This window comes from Penaeus chinensis, chromosome 30, assembly GCF_019202785.1.
Source record: "Penaeus chinensis breed Huanghai No. 1 chromosome 30, ASM1920278v2, whole genome shotgun sequence".
Taxonomy (NCBI): domain Eukaryota; kingdom Metazoa; phylum Arthropoda; class Malacostraca; order Decapoda; family Penaeidae; genus Penaeus; species Penaeus chinensis.
Window position 1 is genome coordinate 6,963,069 of NC_061848.1, and position 17,500 is coordinate 6,980,568.

The window sequence follows — 17,500 nt, forward strand, 5'->3', positions numbered from 1 at the left end:
CGTCTGTGATCGCGCTGTGGGAGTCTGTGGGGGAAGAACGGTTGCGAAGAAGACATGTGTGTGGGGGTTCTTACTTTTTTTTTTTTCTTTGAAATGTGAACAGTGAACAGTTACGTCAGCGAAGATGAACCTGAGTTTATACATGTTTATCTTCTGACAGACTTACGTTGGATATATAACTTGTTTATATAAGAAAAAAAAAGACTTCCTAAATAAAGAATATGCATTTTCATATCGAAATACACAACTTAAGATACGAAGTTAGCGAACGTGTCTGTTTATCATCCAGAACGTGCGAAAAACGACACATTTTTGAGGGTAACAGGTACGAAAACTTTTCCTTGTGTCACTTGCAAGAAAAACAAAAACGTAGCCGGTGTTAGGCACGAGAGACTTAGCTTGTTTTAACCTTTTTTTCGTGACCTTTGAAGTAAATATATGATAAACGCAGTCGGTTCTCCAGTGGCCTTCGCTCGCTGATGCTTAGCGCCGGACCCCTTGCTTGGGCGACGAGGCGGCTGGGCGGATTGGGCCTGCTTAAGGGCTGGGGGCTGTTTGCTTGTGTGTGTGTGTGTGTGTGTGTGTGTGTGTGTATGTGTGTGTGTGTGTGTGTGTGTGTGTGTGTGTGTGTGTGTGTGTGTGTGTGTGTGTGTGTGTGTGTATGTGTGTGTGTGTGTGTGTGTGTGTGTGTGTGTGTGTGTATGTGTGTGTGTGTGTGTGTGTGTGTGTGTGTGTGTGTGTGTGTGTGTGTGTGTGTGTGTGTGTGTGTGTAATGTGTTTCTGTATTTAGTTAATTTTCATTTATTCATTTTTGTTTACTTGTGTGTAAATATATACAAATGTGTGTATGTTAGTATAATATGTCATTTTTATGAACATGTATGTATATAATGTAATATATATATACACTTATGCATAGATGTATGTATGTATGTGTGTATATGTGTATGCACATATATATGTGTTTGTGTGTGTGTGTATATATATATATATATATATATATATATATATATATACATACATCTATCCATATGATTATATTTAAGAGAAGCATACGGGTGTAGGTCGAGCAGAACATGCCCTAGTTTCAAAGAGAGATCAGGACAAATTATATGTGCTCATGTAATTTCAACATATTCCTCATATTGCACAGAACGATTATGTTGCATTTGACCTCGATCCGGTTCGGACAGCCTCGTTCGACCCGCTAAATGTTTATGGTCATTAGGTTATTCCACCCACGCCCACCCACGCCCGCCCACGATACTTGTCCTTCCGCCCATCCGCCCACATGCTGCTTTCCCTGTGGTCATTGGGTGATTCCGCCCATACGCCCACGATGTCTGCCCTTCCGCCCATACGCCCACGATGTCTGCCCTTCCGCCCATACGCCCACGACGATACTCGTCCTTCGTCCCTTGTTTGCCCACTGACGCATTCCTTCGTTAACCTTTATCCGCATTGCTGTGTGCTTTCTTGCAATTGCACCACTTCCTCCATCCGTCGCATTCTCCGTTGCCCACACGCCTCCTGACACCTCTCTCATGGCACCCACACGCCCATTCTCCTGACCTTTGTCTCCGTCATCGCTCGCGTCTGGCATTAACCCACATTTCCTCTTTTCATTAAAGTTTCCTCTTCTTCGTCAAATTTCCTCTCCCTTTTTTCATCATATTTCCTCTTTCTGTTCCGTTATTTCGTAATTCTTCATTTCTTCTTCTTTGTTTGGTGTTATTATTACGGTTGTTCTAGTTATGTCGGTTTGGTTTCTTCTCTTCCTCACTCCTTGCGTCTCTTCTTTCTTTTCCCTCCTTCCTTTCTTGTGTCTTCGATGACTTCATCCTTCCTTCCTCCTCTTTCTTTTTTTCCTTCTTTCATTCCCTCCCTTTCTCTTTCCATGCTCCCTCTTTCCCTAACTTCCTTCCTTCCTCCTTCCCTTTTCTTCTCTTTACTCCCTCCCTCCCTCCCTTTCTTCCCTCCCTTCTATTCTCTTCCTCCCCCCCTTCCCTCTCCTCTGACCTATTGCCCTTATTCCCCCTTCCCCTCCTTCTTCCCCTGGTTTATCAACGTCTTCTGTTTATCCGCCATTCACCTTCTACCTCCACTTCCCTCCCTCCTCAAGGTACTCCACGTCCATCTCCCTCCCCCTTCCCCTTCCCTCTCCCTCTCCTTCTCCCTCTCCCTCTCCCTCACCCTGGACCGCCACTTATTCCTCTCCCTCCTGCCCGCTCCTGGCCTCAGCCTCCAGCCACGCCTACCACTCAGCCCTCTTGTCTCGGTGCTACCCTTCCACCTCTCTCTCTCTCTCTCTCTCTCTCTCTCTCTCTCTCTCTCTCTCTCTCTCTCTCTCTCTCTCTCTCTGTGTGTGTGTGTGTGTGTGTCTCTTTCTCTCTGTCTATCTATCTATCTATCTCTTTTCGAGTTCCTGGAATTCTTTTTGTGGGAACTGCTTCCCGTTTACTTATTTCTTAATGTTTTCTTACTGGGGTAGTTGTTGGGAAGTCATAGGTGTGTATGGGTGTCTTATTCATCTATCTCGCTTTATCTCTCTCATTCATTTTCTCTCTCTCTCTCTCTCTCTCTCTCTCTCTCTCTCTCTCTCTCTCTCTCTCTCTCTCTCTCTCTCTCTCTCTCTCTCTCCCCCCTCCCCCTCTCCCTCTCCTTCTGTTCATGTCGTGTGGCGTCCCACTGTGTCCTGCATATCTCTCTCTCCCTGAAGTCCTGCGGGATGGCCATGAATATCCGGATGCCCCTCTTTATAAGGGCATGGCGGAGGCAATCGTCTCCTTTACGGTACTGAGATATGCTGAGGTTATGAAGGCGATGGCGGTGTTTTGTCTCGCAGCTCGCGGAGGGAGGCCGGAGACGCTGGGAGGAAGCGACCCGTTGGAGCGATGGGTGCTTCTGTTGCGGTGCTGTATCCGTTGGCTAATTTTTTGGCTAATTTATATCTTTTGTTTACTCATTTATTTGTTGTTGTTGTTTTCGATAGAGGTGGAAGGTTTTTTCTGGTTATTTTTTGGTTATATATTTGTTTATTTATCTGTTTGGTTATTTCCTTGCGTTTGCAAAGGGAGGGTTTAATGATAAGACAAGAATCTGTGTACTTAAAAGCTCTTAAAAGTCTTGTCTGAGGATAGGTACTCCATCGAGGTAGTAGCTGCCCGTATGGTTCTCGTCGGGTTTCTTCCACGGGTATCATATCGGCCCGTTTGTCTACTCTCACTCCCCGTGCCCTGTTCGCCGCGGGCATTCATGTGACTCACCCCCCCCCCCCCCCCCATATACTTAAGTCGTGGTAAACAGCGAGGGAGAAAACCTCTTATGCATAGTACATGAAGTGGGAGTCTGAGACGCGTTCACTCGGAGTCTGAGACGCGTTCAGTCTACACCTTCTCCCTCGTGCTGTTCACCTTGTTCATCCCGATCCTTTTTATTACTCCCATTGAGCAATAGTCGGCGTTCTTTCGATCCCCCATTCATCTCATTGAACTCGGTCTGATGCTGATTTGATATGGCCCTTGTGGTGCCTCTTCTTTGAGGCGACTTTCACCTCGGGAACTTTTATCCCTCAGGTCTGGTTTTGCGAAGGACCCTAGGCCAGAGGAGGTGGAGAGGGAGGGAGGGAGTAGGAGTGGGAGAGGGAGGTGCAGTGGAAGTGGGAGAGAGAGAGAGAGAAAAAGAAAATAGAGAAAGAGAAGAAGAGAGAGAGAGAGAGAGAGAGAGAGAGAGAGAGAAAGAGAAAGAGAAAGAGAAAGAGAAAGAGAAGAAGAAGAAAGAGAGAGAGAGAGAGAGAGAGAGAGAGAGAGAGAGAGAGAGAGAGAGAGAGAGAGAGAGAGAGAGAGAGAGAAAGAGAGAGGAGAAGAAAGAGAGAGAGAGAGAGAGAGAGAGAGAGAGAGAGAGAGAGAGAGAGAGAGAGAGAGAGAGAGAGAGAGAGAGAGGTAAGGGAAGGAGGGGGCGGTGGGTCGGAGGCTGAGTGTTGTGATGAAGGTGGCTATGATGGACGCGTCATTTTCTTTGTGTGGTGAAGTGGGAGAGCGAACGAGGCGGACGGGTCGGATCCAGGGCCCCGTCGGTCCTTTCATCCATTCTGCTGGCGGCTTGTCGGGATTAGACCTGTCGAGAAGCGCCGTGACCTCCACGTGGCGCGATTCCAACACAGACTCTTATAGATAGATAGATAGATAGATACAGATATGCTTGTGTGTGTGTGTGTGTGTGTGTGTGTATGTATGTATGTATGTATATATATATATATATATATTAACACACACACAGTACACACACACACACACACACACACACACACACACACACACACACACACACACACACACACACACACACATACACACACACACACACACACATATATATATATATATATACGAGAGAGAGAGAGAGAGAGAGAGAGAGAGAGAGAGAGAGAGAGAGAGAGAAAGTAGAGAGACAGTGTGTGTGTGCAAGTATGTATATATATATATATGCATGTACACACACTGAGGCTCCCTTCAAACCACGTGACTCTCGGCATGACGTACGACAGTCCACTAGTAATTTTAGACCTCGTCCACAGCATAACAGGAAAGAATGATTCTAATTTCAACCTTGAAAAGTCCTTATTTATGGTCCCTGACCCTCGTGGCAACACCCGGGCATGAAACGGAGACAATACATCGTAGAAACAAAAATACATATATACTTAATTTTGTTTATATGTCGCCTGGTAAAAAAGGAAGGGGTAGGGGGGGGCGGTATGTCGGGTCAGTGGGTATTGTAATGTTTGTTGTGTCTTGAGAGAAAACCTCATTGTTGTCCGTCGTTGGCTTTGTTCCTGTTGATAGATGATTGTGTGTTTGAGAATGTATAAATAACCTACTCGCTGCTGGGGACGGCGGACGGTGCATTTGCTCTTGATAAAAGATAGCGCACACGAACGCTTACATACGTGTATACTTTAATCTTCGTACCCCTCGCCCATACTTACATCTTACCTCTACCCACACGAATGCGTACACGGGCACACACACCCACACACACACACACACACACACACACACACACACACACACACACACACACACACACACACACACACATACATACACACACATTTAAACACACACACACACACACACACACACACACACACACACACACACACACACACACACACACACACACACACACACACACACACACGATGAAAGACCGTTATCTTTTTCTCTCATGTTTCGTCTTCTCCTAAACCCGTCATGCAGTGTCATGTAGTTTCATGAAGTCAGAAATTATGCACCGTCTTGAAGCATTCCAGACGTCTCGAGAACAATGAGAACAAGCCACTCTTAAACGAGAAATGAGAACGTGATTAGACATTTCTAGAAGCCTTGTGAGGACAATTGGCTGCGTGTTGTTGAAATGCCGACCCGATTGTTTTTGTTTTTTTTAATTATCATTATTTTTTTTATCATGGGTGTACGATTTATTTATGTTATATTTTCTATGTTTTATGTTTTTTAAGCATTGTCAGTCACGGAGATCTCTCGAATACAAAATATCAGCTCTAAACACAGCGTGAGGGAAAGATAGATACTTCACAGCCACGCGAACGACACGCATGCACGCTTAAAGGAGTGAAGATTCGGAGTAGATAATGATAATAATTGTAATGATAATGATAATAATAGTAATGATAATGATAATAATTGTAATGATAATGATAATAGTAGTAATGATAATGATAATAATAGTAATGATAATGATAATAATAGTAATGATAATTATAATAATAATAATGATAATGATGATAATAGTAATGATAATTATAATAATAATAATGATAATGATAATAGTAATGATGGTGAGGAAGGTGATGATCATGATAAAGATGGTAATGATGATGATAATAAGGTGGTGATAATGATGATGATGATAATAATGATCAGATAATGATAATGATAATAACGGTAAAGTTGATAATGATAACAATTCTAATACTAATAATGATAATAACTGTAAAGATGATAATGATAATAACAGTAAAGATGATAATGATAATAATAGTGTTAATGATAATGATGATTATAAAATTCAATTGCACTGCGACGCAACCGGCAAGCAAGCAGTGGGTGGTGCGTCTTGTGCAAGTGCGTGAGGTCGAATAACAACAAACTCCTGTGGTTCCGGTAATGCCAAGTCGAAGCCAGGTCCGTGCTTTCGCCGCCGACGATTCGAACACTCCGAAAATAACGATGTTGCTCTTACTCGAAGTCCAAGAGATCGATCATTCTTACTTTCGAATAGATTTTTACTCTCCAAGATATTCCCGCTTGGAGGCAATTCCTTAAAAAAAAAGGAAAACGAGAGAGAGAGAGAGAGAGAGAGAGAGAGAGAGAGAGAGAGAGAGAGAGAGAGAGAGAGAGAGAGAGAGAGAGAGAGAGAGAGAGAGGGGGGGGGGTGAATAAGAGAGAGAAAGAGAATAAAAGAGAGAGAGAGAGAGAGATAAAACAGCGGTTCATCGCGTGATTCGTCTGTTGCGCACAAACTTTGCTACCAATGAGAATGTGATTTTTACCTTGTAGCGGGACGTGGCAGGTACAGCTATTGCACTATGAATTTAAGATTTTCGAACAGTTAAGTGCCAGGTAGTCATTTAAACCCAAGTCATGCTCGGAATGTCTAGATTAAAGCGCCTAAGGTCGATTCTCTGGGCATCGTCATTCAATTCTCGACAATAAAAACAACAACAAAAACATTTGCACAGGAGTCAAAACGAGAAGGAAAATTAAGACTCAATTTTAGATTCGGTATTTATTCGTTTATTCACTTCTCCCTCACGGAAAAAAAAAAAAAAAAATCGTTATCAAATATAACATCAAACACAAAATTAGTTCATTGGAAAACTTCCTTTTAGAATACTTAGTTTGTTAGGAAATTTACTTTGATTTGTTTACTTATTTACATAGTTGTTACTTGATTCATTATTATTTACGCGACAGCATTTCTTTTATCATTAATTACACGCATGGACGGGGAGAGAGAGAGAGAGAGAGAGAGAGAGAGAGAGAGAGAGAGAGAGAGAGAGAGAGAGAGAGAGAGAGAGAGAGAGAGAGAGAGAGAGAAGGCCGGGGAAAGGGTAGCGAACGGAATGTGGAGCGAGAGAGATGAGAGAGAAAATAAAAGGAGTTATGAGAAGAATTGATGAATAAGGAAGGTAGTAAAGAAGGTAGAAGGAAGTGATGGTGAAGGGAAGGAAGAGAAAGAGAATTATGACTCAAAGAAGAGTAGTAAGTAACGAACACGACATAGGTATAAAGAAAATATCTTAGGAAACTGTGATAAAGCCACAGGTCTTAAGGAATGATACGGAAGAGAAGTAAGTGAAAAAAAGATGATAAAGATAGTGCGTGGAAGAAGAACATGAACCGGGAAATAGACGAAAGAAAGACGGAGGAGATAGTGATGGCGACGGGGGTGCTTGTGGTGTTGGGGTTAAATTACTTCATGTTGCAAATCTTTCTACTTTTGTCGTGTTTATCCATGACCTGCATTCAGAATGATTCTCCCGTAATGGCCTATCCATATCATTGTGCTGGTTTTTTTGTTTACGGTCGTTTGGGTAATGTTTCTTTTAAATGGCGCCGTATTGTCTAACCTCAAAGTGTCTCTTGCCGTTACGAGCCAGCATTGTGTGTCTGATGTTGACTTAATTCTGAGTTGATTTATTGTCATTATTTTGAAATGAGATTTTTAAGGATCAAGGAATTTTAATCAGGCATTCCTTCGCAGGAACTTGAAGATAAGACACGGTTGTATGACAGGCAAATAGACGAGACCTTTCTTTTGTTAACTAACAAGCAAAACACTAAAGCTCTTGTTAGTCATTTCCACGTTCATTATGCCATTGTTTGCTCCCTTTAACAACCTCCTTCGCTCTAATTATGAGCGGTTTTGCGATTTTGGCGAGTTGAGAGTTCGCATTTCGCACTTCTTTTGTTTTTGCGATTTTCGTCTTTTTGCGCGGGAACTTTATTACCGCTATGTTGGCCATAACGACAGAGAGTTTATGAAGATAGAAGGAGCTTCACGCATTTTCGTACTCTCTTCGTCGCTTTATTTTGAAGTATTTTTTTTGTTTTCCATTTTGGATGGAATCGCGGTATTCTATTTTGACTCGCTCACCCCCCCCCCCCTCCTCCTTCCTCATTCTCTTTTAATTCTCGTACTTTCTCTTTCTTCATTCGCTTCATGCACCATCATCAAGGGATGGAGAAATTGCTATTGTCTTTTGACTTAATGATAGAACATACCTCCCCATCCAACTCGTGTCCACCCCCTCCCCTTCCCTCTCCCCCTCTCCCCCTCTCCCCTCCCTTCCCCTCTAGCAACCCCTACCCTCTCCTCTCCTCCCCTCCCATCCCCTTCCCTCTCCTCTTTCTGCCTTTCACCCCTCCCTTCCCTCTCCTCCTTCCCCTTTCCCCCCCTCCCTTCCCTCTCCTCCCCTCCCACCCCCTTCCCTCTCCTCCCTTCCCATCCCCTTCCCTCTCCCCTTTCCGCCTTCCCCCCTCCCTTCCCCCCTCCCTTCCCCCCTCCCTTCCCCTCCCCAGCCGCAAATATCAGCCTCTCCAGCCAAGCATGTCTACCTATGCTCAGCCACGCCCCCTCGCCCCTCCTCTGATTCAAATGCTTGCTTTCTGTTTTGTATTTTGTGGGATCTGTTGAGGTATTTGTTGTTTTATTTGATATTTCCTTTTTAAAAAATATTCTCTCTCCCTTGCTCTCTCTCTCTCTCTCTCTCTCTCTCTCTCTCTCTCTCTCTCTCTCTCTCTCTCTCTCTCTCTCTCTCTCTCTCTCTCTCTCTCTTCTCTCTCTACATGTATGTATATATGTATATAAATATTATATACATGTGTATATATGTATTTATACATATATACATATATAGACATGTATATAATATATATATATATATATATATATATATATATACATACATACACACACACATATATGTGTATATATGTATATATATATATATATATATGTGTGTGTGTGTGTGTGTGTAGTGTATATATGTATATATATACATATATATATATAATATATATATATATATATATATGGTATAGAATAACATAATAAAAGTGTTACGGTATCTTACATTCCTCTTACAAGAATTGATCGATACGTCTCGACATCTGTTTCATCGCTAGAAGTATCATGTCATATTACTTTCATCTTATTTTAATCCGATCATGTAACTGTACATTTTATACCTGTATTACGTGGTTTATTACACAGACGAGTTTCATTACAGTACTGTGTTATTTGAAATTGCGTTGCTGCGTGCGTTACAAAATGGTTGTATACGTGTTCGTGTTTTGTTTTTGTTTTTGTTTTGTTTTTATTGTGTTTTATAGAGGTATTGAAATTTTATTTGGGTTATTTTTTACACAACAGAATTTGAAAGAAAAAAAATGTTTTGAAATATTGCAGACACTCTGAAATAAGTAAATAAAAAATATATATATAGTCAATTGAACCGAATTTTTATATCAGAGGAAAGAGATATATCCAAAACAGTAGAAATAAATTAATCCCAAGTGCAGTGAACGAAAGAGAGAGGAAGACAAGAAGAAAAGAGTGAAAAGGGAACAGAGAGAAAAGAGTTAAAAGGGGTAATTAAGAGCAGAAACACCCCTCAAAAAAGGAGAGAAAGAAAGGAAGAAGAAACAGTGAAAAGAAAGAGAGAGGAAGAGAAAGAGAGACAAGGAAGAGAACAACGATAAGTCAAGATGATGTTGTCGTTCAGGACGGAATGCACCATCTTGCTGAAGGCGGCCAAACCCGCCCCTCGACCCCGGCCAAAAGAAGCCGAGAAAGGTGAGTGTTTTTGCTGCATCTCCTCGCCCTCCTCCTCATCCTCCTCCTGCTACTGCTCCTCCTAATCCTCCTCCTCCTCCTGCTCCTGATCCTAATCCTAATCCTACTTGTGCTCCTGTTTCTCCCCCTTCTCCTCTTCCTCCTCCTCCTCCTACTTATGCTCCTGCCCCCCTCTTCCTCTTCCTCCTCCTCCTCCTCTTGCTCCTCCTCCTTCTTCTCCTCCTCCTGCTCCTACTTATGCTCCTGTTTCTCCTCCACCTCCTCCTCCTCCTCCTCCACCCCCTTCTCCTCCTCCTCCTCATACTTGTGCTCCTGCTTTTACTCTCTCTGCTTCTCCTAATCTTGTTCTTGTTCTTGCTCCTACTCCTCATACTCATGCTCCTGTTCCTGTTCCTTCTACTTTTTTCTGCTTTTCCTCCTCCTTCCCTCTCCCCTCCCCTCCTCCTCATCTTCTTCTCTCCTTCTTCCTCTCCTATTACTCCTTCCTCTTCCTCGTCGTCATAGCTTGAAGCCGGGTCATTCACTCGTGTGTTGTTCGGGAAGCCTGCTTATCACACTCGGCTCTCAAGTAATTATGATGTTTTCGGCTTCTTCTCATTCTTTGATTTCTCATTCTTCTGTTTCTTCTCCTCCTCCTCCTTCATAAGTTTCTTCTTTTCCTCAATATTCTCTTCCACCTCCTCCTTCTTATTTTTCTTTTCGTCCTCTTCCTCCTCCTCCTACTCCTCCTCCGCCTCCACCTCCACCTCCACCTCCACCTCCACCTCCACCTCCACCTCCACCTCCACCTCCACCTCCACCTCCACCTCCATCTCCACCTCCTCTTCCTCCTCCTCATACACCTCCCCTTCTTCCTCCTCCCCATCTCCCTCCTTCTCTCCCCCCCCCCCCCACACTTCTTGGCGTCAAAGAAAATGGCGTCGAGCAAGAGATTTCACGTATTTCGAATAGTTTCGAGGAAATTTCCCTTCGCGCGTTCTCCCGCCATGTGTGAAGACGGTCGTGTGAGTTCAGGGAGTCACGTTCACTATTTACGTTCTTGATTTACGTTTGGGATTATTTTGGATTTATATTAATGTTTTTATGGTCAGGATTCGCCTTCAGGGATTTTTATGTTCATAGTTTACGTTATTTTTTTTTTTTTACGCTTAGGATTTGGGTTCAGTATTTACGTTCATCTTTTACGTTTAGGCTATACGTTCAAGATTTACGTTACCCTTTCCGTTTATCAGTTGCGTTCAGATTTACTTTTATCGTTTGCGACCAGGATTTTCGTTCCCCATTTACGTTCAGGATTTGCACTCAGTATTTTACATTCCCATTTCCGTCCAGGATTTACGTTCATGAGAATTTTTTCTTTTCTTTTTTTTATTTTTCTTTTATTTTTTACGTCGAGCCTCTCTCCTCTCCGCTCAGACGTCTTGTCAGAGCTTCCCTGCATTAATGAGAGTACCGCGGAGGCTGAGGAAGCTCCTATATTAGGCTGGGCGCTGCGGCAGGAAGTGGGCGGGGCGAGGCGGGACAGAGGTGGTCCGCCCGGGGCATCTGGGGTCGAGTGGAGGAGGAGGGGCAGGTGGAGGGGGGGAGGGGTAGTGGATGACCCCGGCCGATGAAGGAGGCAAGGGCGCTTTCTTTGTTTGGATGTTTGTTTTGTTTTGTTTGGGTTTAAGTTTGGGCGTGCGGGTATTTGGGTTATTAGGGTGTTAAGTGTGTGTTTTATTTTCATGGGTGCAGGCGTATTTTGGGTGTAATGTATTTGTTTGTTTGTTTTGATTTTAGGAATGTGTTTGGGTTGTGTAGTTAATGTTTTTTTTAAATTTCTTTGTTGTTTGTTCGGTGGATTGGGAGACGGAAGAGAGGCAGGAGAAAGGTTTTTAGTATTCTTTTTCTTTTCTTTTCTTTCACGAAGGAACGAACGATGAAAGTGGTTTAGGCAACGAACCGCCTTTTCTGTTATTTATTCACGAATGAATAAGAAATGAAATCGGACGGTATTTGTCATTGTTTGATTCTGTTGGTTTGTATATTCACGAGAAGAAAGTCGATTGTTAATTTCCTTTATTTTCCGATTTCCGTTGTATACGAAAGTGAAGAGAAGAAAAAAAGAAAAAAGGTAAACAGCCGTAAGTGCGTGACGGTCGACGCTTCTGTGATGCCGTAACGATTTTGTTTTTTTTTTGTGTTTTTATTATTTCTTTTTCTTTTCTTTTCTTTTTTCGTTCCGCCGTCGGATCAGTCGGGAATTGGTCGGGAATCGGCCGGGCGTGACTCGACGGTCGGCCGCGGAGAAAACGGCTGGGTCGCCCATTTTTCTGCGCCGGCGATTTTTGTGACTCTCTCTCGGTGGTCGCGATGGACACGGACGGGGGAGGGGAGGGGAGGGGGGTTGTGGGTGGGGAGAGGGGAAGGGGGTTAGGGTAGTGAGGGGAAGAGGTTCAGGAGGAGGTAGTGAGGGAGTGAGATAGTGAGGGGTAAAGGGGTTATGGGAGGATAGAGAGGGAGGTAGTGAGAGGGAATAGGGGTTGGGGTAAGGGGTTGAGAGGAGGGTAGCGGGGAAGAGGGTTGGGGTAGTGAGGGGGAGAGGGGTAGGGTAGAGATGGAAGAAGGTTGTTGGGGGTTGAAATCGAGCCAAGAGAGAGTGGGAGAGGAGAGAGGGGATTGAGAGAGGGAAGGAAAGGTGAAGGAGGTATCGATGCGTGTGGAGGGGGTTATAAATGAGGGAGGAATAGGAGGAAGAGGTAAGAGGGGTTGGGAGGTTAAAGGAGTGGGTAAGAGCGAGAGAGAGAAAGAGAGAGAGAGAGAGAGAGAGAGAGAGAGAGAGAGAGAGAGAGAGAGAGAGAGAGTGAGAGAGAGAGAGAGAGAGAGAGAGAGAGAGAGAGAGAGAGAGAGAGAGAGACGGACGTGAATCTGATGCAAGGAGGCCAGTTTCTCTCGCAAGATCATTACTGCCGAGATCACCGCTCCTTTATGAAAAGCAGGCGCCGTAATCGGGCCGCCCAATTCACAGGCGAGTGGCGAGGGAAACTGAGGTCTTTCTCTGTAGCTTTTGTTCGTTCGCTTGAGAGTGAAAGGGGAGGGAGTCAGTATATCACACACACATACATACATACATACATACATACATACACAGTGTGTGTGTATGTATGTATGTATGTATATATATTTATTTATTTATTTCTATACATATATATATACATATATATATGCGTGTGTGTGTGTGTGTGTCTATATCTATCTATATATATTTGTATGTATATATGTATATATATATATATATATATGCAAGTGTGTATACGTGTGTGTGTGTATATATACATATATATATATATTCATATGTGTGTGTGTGTGTGTGTGTGTGTGTGTGTGTGTGTGTGTGTGTGTGTAGTTGTGTATGTGTATATACCTGCCTGTCTGCCTGTCTGTATGTCTTTGTGTCTTGGAGAATGTGTGTGTCACAAGCAGAGGGAAGGGGTTAATGGACAGAAAACGACCGTTTCCCAGAAAGAATGGGACTTTCTAAATCAAACGGGAGCGACTGCAGATGGGATGATTGGTATATTGCTTCTCGCTTTATTTAATCGGAAGGAAAAGAAAGTGGCAGAATTTCGCACGCCGTTCGTGAAACAATCGCAGTAACAGAGCATTTTTCTGCCCCCACCCCCCCCCTCACCCCTATCTCTTTCCCCTCCCCCACCTTCACCCACCCGGCCTTTCTTTTATTTTGCTGTCTACCCGTGTCTCTTTATGTCTGTGTGTCTCGCGTTCGTTGTCCATTACAAACTGTTTCTGATTTTGTTTGTCTTTGTTTTTTGTTTTTTTATTTTCTCTCTTTTTTTTTTTTTTTTCTCTTTCTTTCTCCCTCCCTTCCTCCTTCCCTCTCCCAGTGTGTCTCTCTCTCTTTCCTTCTTCCCTCTACCTCTCTCCTTTCATTTCCCTCCTACATTCACCCTATTTCCCTCCCCTTTTCCTCCCTTTCGCTCCCTCCCTTCCTCCCTCCCTTTCGCTCCCTCCCTTCCTCCCTCCCACCGTTCCTCCCACCCTTCCTCCCTCCCACCGTTCCTCCCACCCTTCCTCCCTCCCATTTGCTCCCTATTTCTCCCAATGACTAAGGACTTGCTCGAGAAAGCAGAAAATATCCCATTAGAGAGAAATATTACACTTAATCGTTTTAATTCAACCGCTGATTGTGGTCGAGCCGCTAACGCCGGGGTCTGGAAATGTCATGAAAACTGGATGGCGGAGATATAATGAAGCGAAGGCGAGGTATAACGAAGAAGGGGGGGGGGGGGGATAATGAAACGAGGGCGAAATGTAACGAGGTAGAATATAACGAAGGGGGAAGAGGAGATAGGGAAGGCGGAGATATAGCGTAGGGGGACGAGATATAATGAAACGAGGGCGAAATGTAACGAGGCAAAGGGAGAAAATAGCGAAGGAGAAAAAGAGGGAGATACAAGAAAGCGAAGACAAAATATAATGAAGCAAAGACATATAACGAAGGAAGGGGAAAGGGGAGACATAACAAGACGAGATATAACGAAGTGGAGACAAAGTATAACGAAGACGAGGGATAACGTAAAGATAAAGTCACGAGATAACGGGGAAATTTATTTGCTTTTGTCCTCAATTTTCGAACGAGTTTGATGGAATACTTGGCGAATGCTTTTGAATGTTAGAGATTTGTGTATTTTTCCGATACATTGTTTTAAGTTTTACATTGTCTCGTCGTTGTCTTGTGCATAGTGTAGTGCCTTTTAATTTACTTGTAACTTGTTTTTGAATTCAGAAAATGTTATTTTAAATATTATTTTGTTATTATTGTTGTTATTATTATTATTATTATTATTATTGTTATTATTATTATTGAATAGGTTTCTTTTTTCTGTTTGTCATTTTTGGAAATCATTACGAAAACATTTTGCGTTTTCGTAAATAATTCACGTTTTCTTTTTTTCATTTTTGATCATTGCTAAGACATTTTCCCCTTTCATTTCTGGCATCCTGTGACGTTGCCTCATCCATTCTGGAAAGTCGGTGTCTGTTCGGCCGACGCCACGACTCCATTGTCGGCGCCTGGTCGGTGCTCGGGGTCAGTCACGGCCGGCCGAAAGGTCACACAAAATATTGCGATGTTTTGCAATATTGCGATTTTTGTATGTTTTTTTTTTTTTTTTTTTTCTTTCTATGTTTTGCTTTTTATTTTATTTGAGACGGGGGGGGGGGGGGTTGGAATTTAAATTTGATAGGGAGTGTCAATATGTGTTGCAGGTCGTGCATGAAATTTGACTTTCTTTCTGAGTGTTCGGTATCAATATTAATGTCAATATCGATATCACTATCTATTTGGGTTCATGTGTGGGTATGTGAGGGGGGTGGGGGTCGGGGGAGGGGCGGGGGGGGGAGAGTACCCGTTTACGTGTCTGAAAGTACATTTGTTGGCTCCCTTGTTGTACCTGTTTACCCGTTCGTTTAGTCTGGTGACCTGTTCGTTGAGTTTGTTGACCTGTTTGTTGCAGCTACTTGCAAAAAAAGGAGGTTCGATGCATAAACGCAGCCGGATGAATTAATTGGTGTCACTGACTTCTCCGAAAAGCAAAACGACGCTATTATCAAAAAACACATTACAGAAGATCATCATTTTTTCCACCCGCTGGCAAGATGCTCCGTCACGTACAAGGTCAAACGTTTCCTCGGCGGGGAGGAGAAAACGTTTCGGGTTAAACGTTGAACCTGAACCTGAACCTGTGTAGGATGCTTGCGAAGGAGAGGAAGAGGAAGGAACCCGGGAACTTGTTTAACGTGAATCTGATGCAAGGAGGAGGAGGAGGAGGAGGAAGGGATAAGGAGGAGGAGGAGGAAGGGATAAGGAGGAGGAGGAGGAAGGAGTGGAGAAGAGGAGGAGGAAGGAGTGGAGAAGAGGAGGAGGAAGGAGCGGAGAAGAGGAAGAAGGAGAAGGAGAAAGGAGGAGGAGGAAGGAGAGAGAGGAGAAGGAAGGAGAGAGGAGGAGGAGGAGGAGGAATAGGAGGAGTAGGCAGGACTGAAGAGAAGGAGGAAGTGGAGGAGGAGGAAGAAGCGAAGAGGAGGAACATTAGGGGTGAGGAGGAGGAGAAGGAAGGAGTGAGGAGGAGAATGAAGAAGAAGCAGAAACCAATTACGATGCTCTCAGAGGAAAGGAAGAAACAGGATCCGGGAACTTTTGCGCCGAGCTCCCTTAGGCCGCAGTAAGTGCGTGGAGGCGGGGGGAGGGGGGGAGGGAGAGGCAGCGGGAGGGGGCGTGGAGGGCATGGAGGGCGTGGAGGGCGTGGGGGATAGCGACGCCTCCTTAGGGCCTCCTTAAGGTGAGCCGAGATCATGAGACGCTCGGGGCAGGGGGGGGGGACTCGCCGGGGGGGGGGGGGGGGGTCCAGGACTTTCGCCTGAGGAGATTAGGCTTTTTCTCCTTTTCTTCTCATTTTTCTTGTTCTTTTCTTTCAGTTTTTTTTGTTTTTTCTTTCTTTCCAGTTTTAAGAATACATGGGTTAAATTATGGTAATGATATGGTGTTTCTTATGGGAACTGTCTGAGGCCGGATATCACACTGATATATATATATATATATATATATATATATATATATATATATAAGTTTGTGTGCGTGTGCGTGTGTGCGTGCATTGAGACAGAAAAAATAGGAAGAGGAAGAGGTTGCGAGAGGCAAACAGACTCTAATCACAAACCAATACACAAAATACACAAAGAAACTCCTTCGTGTACCCCACCCCCCCTTCCCCCAGGGTAAACGAATCCTCGCGAATCGCCACGTGGCCCTCATTCGCCTTCCACGGGGGATCAGTGGGTCTAATCCCCCCCTTCCCCCTCCTTTTCCCCTCCCTTCCCCCTCCCTCTCCCCTCCCTTCCCCCTCCCTTCATTCTCCCTTCCCCCTCCTTTTTCCCTCCCTCCCCCCTCCTTTTCCCCTCCCTCCCCCCTCCTTTTCCCCTCCCTTCATTCTCCCATCATCACAAATTGGAGCAGCGCCATTATTATCCACCCCAGTGATTCCAACGGGTCGCTGAAAGTGCCCGGAGATACCCCTGGGCATGAGGACGACCTAATTAACAGGACAGTTGTTCGTCTTGTGATCGTTATTTCGTGTTTCGAGTCCATTATGGAAGAATGTGTGTGTGTGGGGGGGGGGAGGAGGGGGATTGAGGGAGGGAGTGAGTGAGGAGGAGGAAGAGAATGAGGACTTGGAAGGGGAGGAGGAGGAGGAGTGTGTGGAAGTGAGGAAGGCATGAAAGGTGTGTGGGGGAAAACAAGGGAGGAAGAGGAAGAGTGTGTGAGGGTGAGGGAGAATGAGGGAGAAGAAGCAATGATGCAATCAGCGTGAACTAACCAAATTTCATGAAAACGTCACCTGAAGCCTCGTGAATCACCCAAATTCCATGGACGTTTTCTCCTGAAATCTTGTGAATTAACCAAACTTCATGAAAACTTCCCTGGAAACCTCGCGAAGTAACCAAATACGAGCGACATTTTCTGAAGCCTCGTGAATTCAGCAAACTTCATGAACACTTTACCCGAAACCACCCGCCAGAGACCGCAAAAAAAGACTGAAACAAGTAAGCCCTGAAGACCTTT

The 17,500-nt window shown here is 44.2% G+C and overlaps 1 protein-coding gene and 1 long non-coding RNA gene across 7 annotated transcripts in view; both read left to right on the plus strand.

The window, feature by feature from the left end:
* Window positions 1-17,500, plus strand: part of LOC125041578 (titin-like) — a 284,691-nt gene that overhangs the window by 130,069 nt on the left and 137,122 nt on the right. The window lies entirely within an intron of this gene.
* LOC125041579 overlaps window positions 1-17,500 on the plus strand; it is an 89,312-nt gene that overhangs the window by 80 nt on the left and 71,732 nt on the right. For both annotated transcript variants that reach the window (XR_007116298.1, XR_007116299.1), the window contains exons 1-2: window positions 1-56; window positions 9,460-9,882. The exon at window positions 1-56 is cut by the window's left edge and continues 80 nt beyond it. This is a non-coding gene — a long non-coding RNA (uncharacterized LOC125041579). The remainder of the gene's footprint in view (window positions 57-9,459; window positions 9,883-17,500) is intronic.